The sequence below is a fragment of the Corvus brachyrhynchos genome, unplaced genomic scaffold (genome assembly GCF_000691975.1).
Source record: "Corvus brachyrhynchos isolate BGI_N302 unplaced genomic scaffold, ASM69197v1 scaffold255, whole genome shotgun sequence".
Classification (NCBI taxonomy): Eukaryota; Metazoa; Chordata; class Aves; order Passeriformes; family Corvidae; genus Corvus; species Corvus brachyrhynchos.
In genome coordinates this window covers 4,347,550-4,356,480 of record NW_008238358.1, presented here as the reverse complement: position 1 = coordinate 4,356,480, position 8,931 = coordinate 4,347,550, and the positions used below count along the sequence as shown (strand labels likewise).

General features: G+C 36.7%; 1 protein-coding gene across 9 annotated transcripts in view; it reads left to right on the top strand.

Moving 5' to 3' along the window:
• Window positions 1-2,132: 2,132 nt before the first annotated feature.
• The window catches only part of HNRNPA3 (heterogeneous nuclear ribonucleoprotein A3), a 24,120-nt gene continuing 17,321 nt past the window's right edge, over window positions 2,133-8,931 (top strand). For all 9 annotated transcript variants that reach the window (XR_001862380.1, XR_001862379.1, XM_017735580.1 and 6 more), the window contains exon 1: window positions 2,133-2,140. The gene's annotated coding sequence lies outside the window, so the exon portion shown is untranslated. The remainder of the gene's footprint in view (window positions 2,141-8,931) is intronic.

Sequence of the window (8,931 nt, the reverse complement as noted above, 5' to 3'; positions counted from 1 at the left end):
AATTAATACCAATTATCTTATCTCTAAGTACAATCACAGAGAAGTCCATAGTCTGAAATTCACCAAGCACTCATAAAGACAAAGGGGTTTATTTGTTTCCATAACTTGCCCCAGTAAAGTTCATCAAGCCCCTTCTTTTTGGTATCATTTTCCTCTGCTATCTATTATTTTTAAGAACAACAGGAAAATAAAGAAACAAAGTAACATCTTCTGTGTGATTAACCAGGAGCCAATGACTTTCTTCCTTGCCATGCCACACCTTGACTTTCCTTCCCTGAACAAATTCTGTCTGTTGAGCAGTAATTGCTAGGGCAGTATTGCCAAACTAATAAAACAAACTGCATTAATACTTTAATATTCAGCTTAACTACAATTGTAGCAAATACATTACAAAGAGGGAAAAACATACACACTTTCCACTTTTGATGAATGTCACAAATTACTCATAACAACATGTGGTACCAGAATAGAAATGAGCCAACAGCTGCAGAGATTTAAGTAATTTGCACAATGACTGTTGTCTGGTACCTCCCCTGCTGGAAGTTACCATCTTCAGAAACCAGTGAGGAGAGGGTAGTGTGGGCCTACACTTCAGCTGCTTCAATTCACAATCCAACATGTTAAATCATGGGGTGTAGGATTCAATTACAATAGAAGTCATAACCAATCTGCCAGTAGTAAAAAAAACAACAAACCAAACAAACCCACAAAAAACCAAACCAAAACAAACAAAACCCCCCCATACCCAAAAAGTATTCAAATTCAGCACGATGAAAGCAGCATTTTGCCAGATTTTATTAGAAACACATATATTCCAGTCCCCAGAAGCAGCAGTAAGCCATTATCTATTAGTTGAACTTTTCAAAATACTCATAATTCTGTGTGTATTCTGTGTGTATTTACAACCCAGTTCCTCCCAGAATGGTTAAAACACAGGTACTTCTCTTCCTAAGTCATCCTACCTAGATTGTGAAATTACAAGGCTGCAGTCCTACAGTATTACATAGCAAATTTCCTATGCAGTCCTCAGTAGAAGCAGGAACACTCACAGAGCCGTAGGAAGAGAAGCTGTGACCAGGAGACTTACCAGGAAGGTTTGAGACAGTTTTGGCAAGGTCTGAGGAGAACAACTGCACTGGTGGGTGTCATTCAGTAGTAAATAACTGAGTTCTGGCACACTAATATCATTTCTGTAAGGCAGGCAGAAGAGCAGCACAGCCCCTGCTATGAGGAACCGAAGGTTTGTGGGAGGTTATCAAGCTGATATTTAGCAGCAAATAGTGGGAACAAGCATGTTCCAAAAGAAACTCTATTTTATACCAAAATATTCCTTTCTCCTCATTACCTTCCACAGAGAAGCAATTCAACAACTGTTTTGGTCCAGTAATCATCTTTCATTAAAGAAGCTTGCTACTGCATATATGTATAGGAGTCTTTCTAGAACACACTAGATTTTATGTTTATTTTTACTTAAATACCACTAAAGTAAAACCCTAACAATGGGATGAAGCTTGCACAGACATTTTTCAGCTTACATACTGCCAATTCTGTCACCATCCTAAAACTAAAATGCATGTAAACCACTTGGAAACATATGTACTGGGGTCCTCAGATACTGATTTCACAGGTGAAAAGAACAAACAAACAAAAAAAAAGAGTTGGGTTCAAAAACTGGACTGTAGGCAGATTTTAAAATCAATATTGCCAGACTTAATCCAAAGGTCAAACCAGGAAAATCTGATCTCTTGTCATTAAAGAGAACAAAACAGAAAGAGGAAGAGCTTTAGGCTAGTAGCTGATGTTTCAGCAGTGCTGCAGTCATGTATAATTTAATACTTCATGACTGGCTAATAATACTCTTCTTTGTATTCCTATCACAAGTTTTGCAATAATGGTCAAGATTTGTGGTTTCCAGCAGTCAGCTTGGAATATTGCCTTCCTGCTCGAGGCCTGACATAGTAGTCCTAATTTTCCACTGGGATGTGCTATATAATTGCATCAGTCTGCTTTCTGAAACTCTTGCAAGGGTGTTAAGCTAAAAAAATAGGCAAGACAGAAGCTCTGTTTGGGCACCAGAATGCAGAACAGAAATAAAAAAAACTAATTCATTTAATCCCATAGACAAATTCACAAGATGGAGGTAAAAGCAACAGGTGTACTGGAGGGTAAGCATATGTCCGTATGAGGGAATGAAAAAGCAGCTAATTCTTGTTCAGATATAATGGCAATTTTAACTTATAGAAATAGAAAGCTGTGTGTTTTCTATATTTACATGTTATAAGCACCTTTTTTTTTTTTTTTTTAATCCTGTATACTATAGATGTAAAAATTGAAGAAGTGTTGTGGTACAACTACAGCCAGTGTTCCAAATAGTACAGCTCTTTTGGTTGGCTAGACCTAAAAAGAAACTCGGATGTCACAGAGTCCCAGGTGATACTTCTTCAAGGTGGTCCCACCGAAGTGAAGCAAACACACCCATTTATCTGCATGTTTTTACTAATGAGCCTCGGAAATGGCACCCAGAAAGAAAATGGGAATGGACAATACCCGCAAATTGTTCATATCTCCTTAGGCCTCATCCTCAGCCAACATGAAATGCAAGCAGAATCAGACATCAGACTGGAATCTGATTTCACAATTCTAGAGCCTTTTTCCAGAGTTTTTGTATATGTTGGGGACATTGCTAGACAGTTTATTTATTAAATCCCTTAAGAACCACAAAATCAAACTACATTTTAACTATATCTGGTACCAGATATTATAACCAAGTCCTCTGACACCTGGATTATGTAGATTGATGAAATACATGTCAAATGCATATGATAAAACTACAACAATGCTATAGTTGCAAACATTAAAAAGGTACTAGTTTTTATATTGCATTTCACTGAGTGACAGGTTTCCGGGGAAACTGCGCAAAAAGTGTTTGTCATTTTTCCAAAAGCAAATTATTAATACCTAAAATCGGAATTGTTCCCATCTATACAAAGTATTTTGTTTGAAAGTTAAACATTAATACATTCTTTCGAATTAGATAGTTGTCCTTATGTTGGATTTCTCTTGCATAATCTATCTGCTTACATTATCATCCTCTTATTAACACATAGAAAATGATTAATAATATGGCCAATGAATTCCAACCATGTTTGTCCTGAAGGCAGAAATGTAATCAAGTTATATATTGCCATAAAATTTTCCACTACTCAGCACTTTCAAATTGTGTTTATTGCACATGACCGACAATATTTGGTAAACAAGCACGTGCAGCCATTTCCCTGGTAAATATGCCAGCATTACAGGGCATTTTTTTAAACTAACACAATTTTCCATTGAATAGATCAGCTTGTACACTTGAGGTCTCTGAATGTACAAATGACTTACTACCAGCTGCAGTTTCCTCACCTTTGGCTATATTCTCGCAGCAGTTTCAATATATTTCTCTTAATTAGGATATTTAATCAGCCATAATGAGTAGATTGGTTCGTGACACTTTCTGCAGTTTTATTCTACTTGCCCAGCATCTACATTGGTATTGGTCAGTATAACCATTTTAAGCGTAAGGAGAAAGAATTGTAAGATACTTGATAGAAACTATTATAATCCTTATGATATGGGTTCAAACTACAACCTCTCATATTTTAGGGCTTAATATTTTGTATTTAGCAATACCTATTCCTAACTAAATACAAAATTTCTATGCCGGGGAAAAAAGAAAACTTGTAAGGAATTCATTATGAAGACTTGATTTTTTAAAAACAGATATGCCCTAATTCCAAATTCCTAATTCCTGTTCCAAATGCAAACATTAGTACATGTGGTAGTACCCTCTGGAATTTTAAATTTATTTTGACAGCTTTTGAAAGACATAACCTTATTCACGTATGTTTCACTCTATATACAAGGAAGTGTTCATTTGTCCTTATATCACACTACTCTAAACATCTCAAATGATTTTTATAAAAAGAATAATCTGTTTTTTAGCAGCAACACACCAGAAAAATAATTATGTAAAAGATCAATTCAACCCATTTTGAAATAACTGACTTGCAAGAGGGTGTGATACTTAAAAGTGGAGTACAATTTACAAACAGACTAAAACATACCATGTCATCAAAAAGCATGATCCCAGCAGCTTGGAGCATAGCATGGAGAGTAAGTACAGGCAAAGGATCAACTATGTAGCTGTATTTTTTAAAAAATCCTGTCTGTGACAGATGTTGGCAAAGAAGTTGTTAGGGTAGCTACAGTGTGTACCAGATAAACAGTTATAACTGTGTTTGACATAAATCACAGTCTGAAGAATGTGTGCAAATTCAATTGGGGGGGGGGGGGGGCGGAGAGGTAGTGAGAAGTTTTCCTGCTTAGCAGTCAAAGAGGCATTCTGAGCCACACAAATCCAGTGCCAGATGTGATGCTCCCGATTGGCTGAGCACTGACCATGTGTTCGAGCCGTGCGGATATGGAAACCCCTCCCAGAGCCAGATCTGCATTGCAGTCAAGGGAAGAACAAGATTTATTTCCCATGGTTTGCTCTCTTGCTCAGATACGTACACGAGCAGGAAATCCAGCCGCAGTTTTCTCGCCTTAATAAAATGTACCAAATAATACTAAATGTTTAGTTAGTTGTGCAATTACCTCTAATTAGTGTTTTGCAAATCTTAGTAACAAAGAATGAACACTTAAGATCAAGCATAATTATGTATTATATTCTACAATTTTGATTTTAAGAGCGGGAGATATTACCTGCTACATCCTCCATTTTTCTTCTTTCTTCTACATCTCAAGAGGTTTTTTCTTCCTGTGTAGACAAGTGAATCCCAATTAAAAATTGATCTAGAAATCTTGCCTTTCTTTCCCACCTTTTGCCCCGCTGTGATGACTTTATTACACAGATTTTAGAACAGCTGACTCCTTGTGCACTGGCATCTCAACTATAGCATATTAAACTCCATTTTACCTGGAGTTTTCAACTGTAAATCCCATTCTTTTTTCCACTAGCAATACATAAACTCCTTTCTATTTGATCTACATTTAAAGAAAATATATGTTTGCTAACAAAGAAATTTCTAGCATAAACAAAGACTATTGCTTTTAAGAAAGCCCTAAATTTACCCTAGAGCCTTTTGTAAATCAAACAGCCCAGGCTGTTAGGCATATGATTCTTTATTTCAAGTAAGCTCCTTTAATATGATTGTTGGCATTTCAACATGACATCTTTACACTTTGTCTAGGGCATAATTTTGCTAGTAACAGAATTCCCCCCATCCTAAGACGTAGACAAAAAATGTGAGAATCTTGGGCACAAGTTATAGAGCCAGCTATGCTATAATGGCATCTCAGCAAGCTATTTTCCCCTCACTGCAAGTGGTTTTATTGTTTGGATAGTCCTAATATCATCACCAATGCACAATTATTTCTTTATTTTTCGTTAGAAGGGTTCGAGAAAATAAAATTTTAAAAACAAAATTCAGATACAACATAGACAGCAGGTTATGGAATAAAATAGAATCTTACTGAGATTAATTAACATACAAAGAAGAGCAGAACAAAAAGGGAAAAGATGTGTTTAGGAAACTATTTATAGCAATCCAAAATGCAGTATTATTTTCCATATCTTGTATGAAAATAAAGTATTGTAAAGAATAAACATTTTAAATAGAGATACATTTTGTAGAAAGAAATAATCCTGTGACCCTGAATGAACCTGAAACATACAAAGGGAAATATACAAAGTTTAAAGGTATTTTTAATTGAGCTACCTGCTAAAAAATGTTCAATCCCTCTTATTTCCTGCATCAGAACTCTCAGACATAACTCCTGAGGAACAGAAGTAATGGAAAATTGATCTAAGGTTTCTAACAGATGGAGTGGAATGGACACAGTCACAAGAGTTTGCTGCTATTTCCAAAATATTTACTGGAGATTACTAAACCTGTACCCAGGCTGGCATATAAGTACATATCTTTTAATTTCAAACTAGCTCATAGACTGGTGTATTACGTCAAGCACACCCTCATCAATTATTAAAATTAATATAGGAGAGTGCAAATTGAAGCAGCTGATGTGTCTGCATGCATCCTGTAACTTCATGGGAAAAAGCAGATAGAAAGCTTTCTCAAACCACTGCAACTGAGTCCTGCACAGACTGCCAGAGTTCCAGGGCACAAGACACTTGACTGGCACCATCTGTAGTGGAAAGGATCTATAGGATTTGTTGTTTCTGGAGTGTGTGTGTATACAAATATACATATGTATATATCTGTGTAGATCTACAAAGAGTTATAACAATTACTGAAATAAAGCAAATGCTGTAGCATAATCACACTAAAAATAATCGGTGTATTGGCTCTATGTATTTTTCAATTAAGTAAAAGATTTTCATGCACCCTGCACTGCATATGAGAATTGCCAAAATGTTACCAGACTTTAGTATATTATCCTATCTTTGTTTAGCAAAGCTCAGCAATTTAAATCAAATTCAGAGATGAAAACAACTGTTTCCAAATGAAGAAGATAGCAGAAGCTGCAGCTGCTTGCACAAACAGTCAAGTCTCTCCAGTAACACTTGCCCACGCTTAAATATACCATATTTTTACAACACAGAAAATAGAATTTAATGTTAAACAGCCTTTTGGCCTGAAGCTCACATGAATGTTTTGCTATATAGGACTCTGGCCTTCTTATCAAAATTGCAGTCTCCACTCTTTTTAAAGTATGAAACTTAAATATGTCCAAGTCAACTCCATGTGCAAAACTATGACAGTACTAACATTTAATTAATAATGAGTCCATTTGTTTATGCAATCTCAAGAGTTTTATAGCAAATATATTTAGTTCAGTGAATTGGCTCCATTAACACTACTATTCTGGAGACTAGAGTTCAAGATCAATTTCATATTCTCATCTCAAACTCTGTGTAATACTAAAAAATACTTTGGACAGTTTTACCAACAATATTTACCTATCCTAAGATTCACTTCACAAACAAATGCTGTATAAGAATTGAACAATAAAAACCTCCAACAAACCCAGAACAAAAAAAAGGACAATGAAGCGAAACTGACATTCCAACCACATAAATACACAAAAGCTAAAAGCTTTTCCCACTGTTTTTTGTTTGTTTTTTTTAAATCGACACACACTACTGTTCCCTTGGCTTACAAAGAGGAGAGTACATATTTGCAAACATTGCTAGTAAAAAGAAAAGCATGTTAGCCATCTGCGTAGGCGGCCAATACGCATCTGCTACATAATGTGAAAGTTCATCTCACTATGAAACTACATGAGCCAGGATAGATATGGTACAGTTTCACTTAAGAAAATGCGTGCCCCAAACGGGGAGCAATCTTTTACTAGATAACGTGAAAACACTTCACTGGCAGAAAACTGTTTGCCAGAAATCAAAATTGTAATTTTATTTAAGCCCTCAAACTTGTGTATAATTTTCATCTGCAACAGTGAATCTTTGTAAAATGTGCATCTCCCTCATTTACTGGTTTGTCTTTTATTTCAGTGCAGTAAGCACAGTATTATAAGATTATTACATTCTGTACAGTTGATTACACATAGGGGAGGGCAATCATGTACTGAAACTGTAGAATTCAAATGTGATCTGCCTATGGCTGTGCAACCAAATGAAACTGCAAGACAAACAGCCTCCATGAGTAACAGTTAGATGTGAAATGAATGGCAATCAAACTAATAAAGGAATTCCTCACATTTGGCGAGGCAGCTCCTGTGTAAACTACAAAAACCTTTGAAACTAAGAGACAGATTTAGCCCGTACCATCATCTGTCTCTCGGTGCTGTCACCCTGAGAGTAACAGAGGCAAGAGAACAAACAACATATATGAAGAATTTTATTTTAAATAAAAAGTTAAATTGTGTGGTTTACTTTGTTGAGAAAAGAAGATGAGAAATTGTGGGTTTTGCTCTCAGTGCAAAGAGTATCTGGAGATTTATGAGATTTTCAGTGACTTTTACATTCTATGTAGACATCTACCTTCTTAAAGATATAGGAATGATCTAAAAATATGTTTCAATCCCTGTACGTCATAGCAGTGAGAACATTTCTAGACCTGTTGGGGATTTCTCTATGCATTAGGAAAGTTATATTTACTTCATCGAACAGGTTTGCAAACTTTAGTGTAATTTTTTTTTTTTTTAGAGATAGGGTAAAATAAAGAAATTAAATTAACAGCTAATACTAAACTTCCAGTGATTCAGCAAAATCTCATCAACTGTTCTTTACGTAGCATAAAAATATTTTTAAAGGGGTAAGTGCCAGCTCCTTCTGTTAAGGTTAGGTCATCATACTAAAATAGGTACTGGTACTAATGAGAGGATAACCACTGTAGAAACCTTACTTTAACAGTAAATTTCTCTAACACTGCTTTTCCTGATGCCATTATTTAGGTAAAGAAGAATTTGTAATGTATGCGCTTAACTATGATTCATTCTGTATGAAATTCTCCCAAAATACCCTTTCTCCTGAACTCTCTATCAAAAGCTACAGGCAATGCCTCTGAATGGGGAAGCTTGTGAAACTTACTGCTTGGCCTTGTTTTGGTATTTATCCGGAAACTGACTAAGCTACGCTCAGTTCTGAGTGTGAGCGCTGAACGAGCTCTGGAGAGCCAATCTTCAGCTGCCTCTCTGCAGCATCTCCAGCATAAAACAATACGTTGAGACAAATAACTTCTCTTAGAAAGCCCTGTGCACCTCGGGCACACCCTGGGACTCCTGCAGAAGTCCCCTGTAAGCAGAGCGTAGCCTCCTTCTCCTCTCTTTCCTACCAAGCATCGGATGCCACCTGCCCGTCCCCGGCACTGCGGAGCTCTGTGCGTAGCGCACCCTCACAGGGCCCCCGGCGCTGGGACGCGGCCTGGGCAGCGGGGGCGGGGCGGGGGCGGCCCCAGTGAGGGGAGGCGG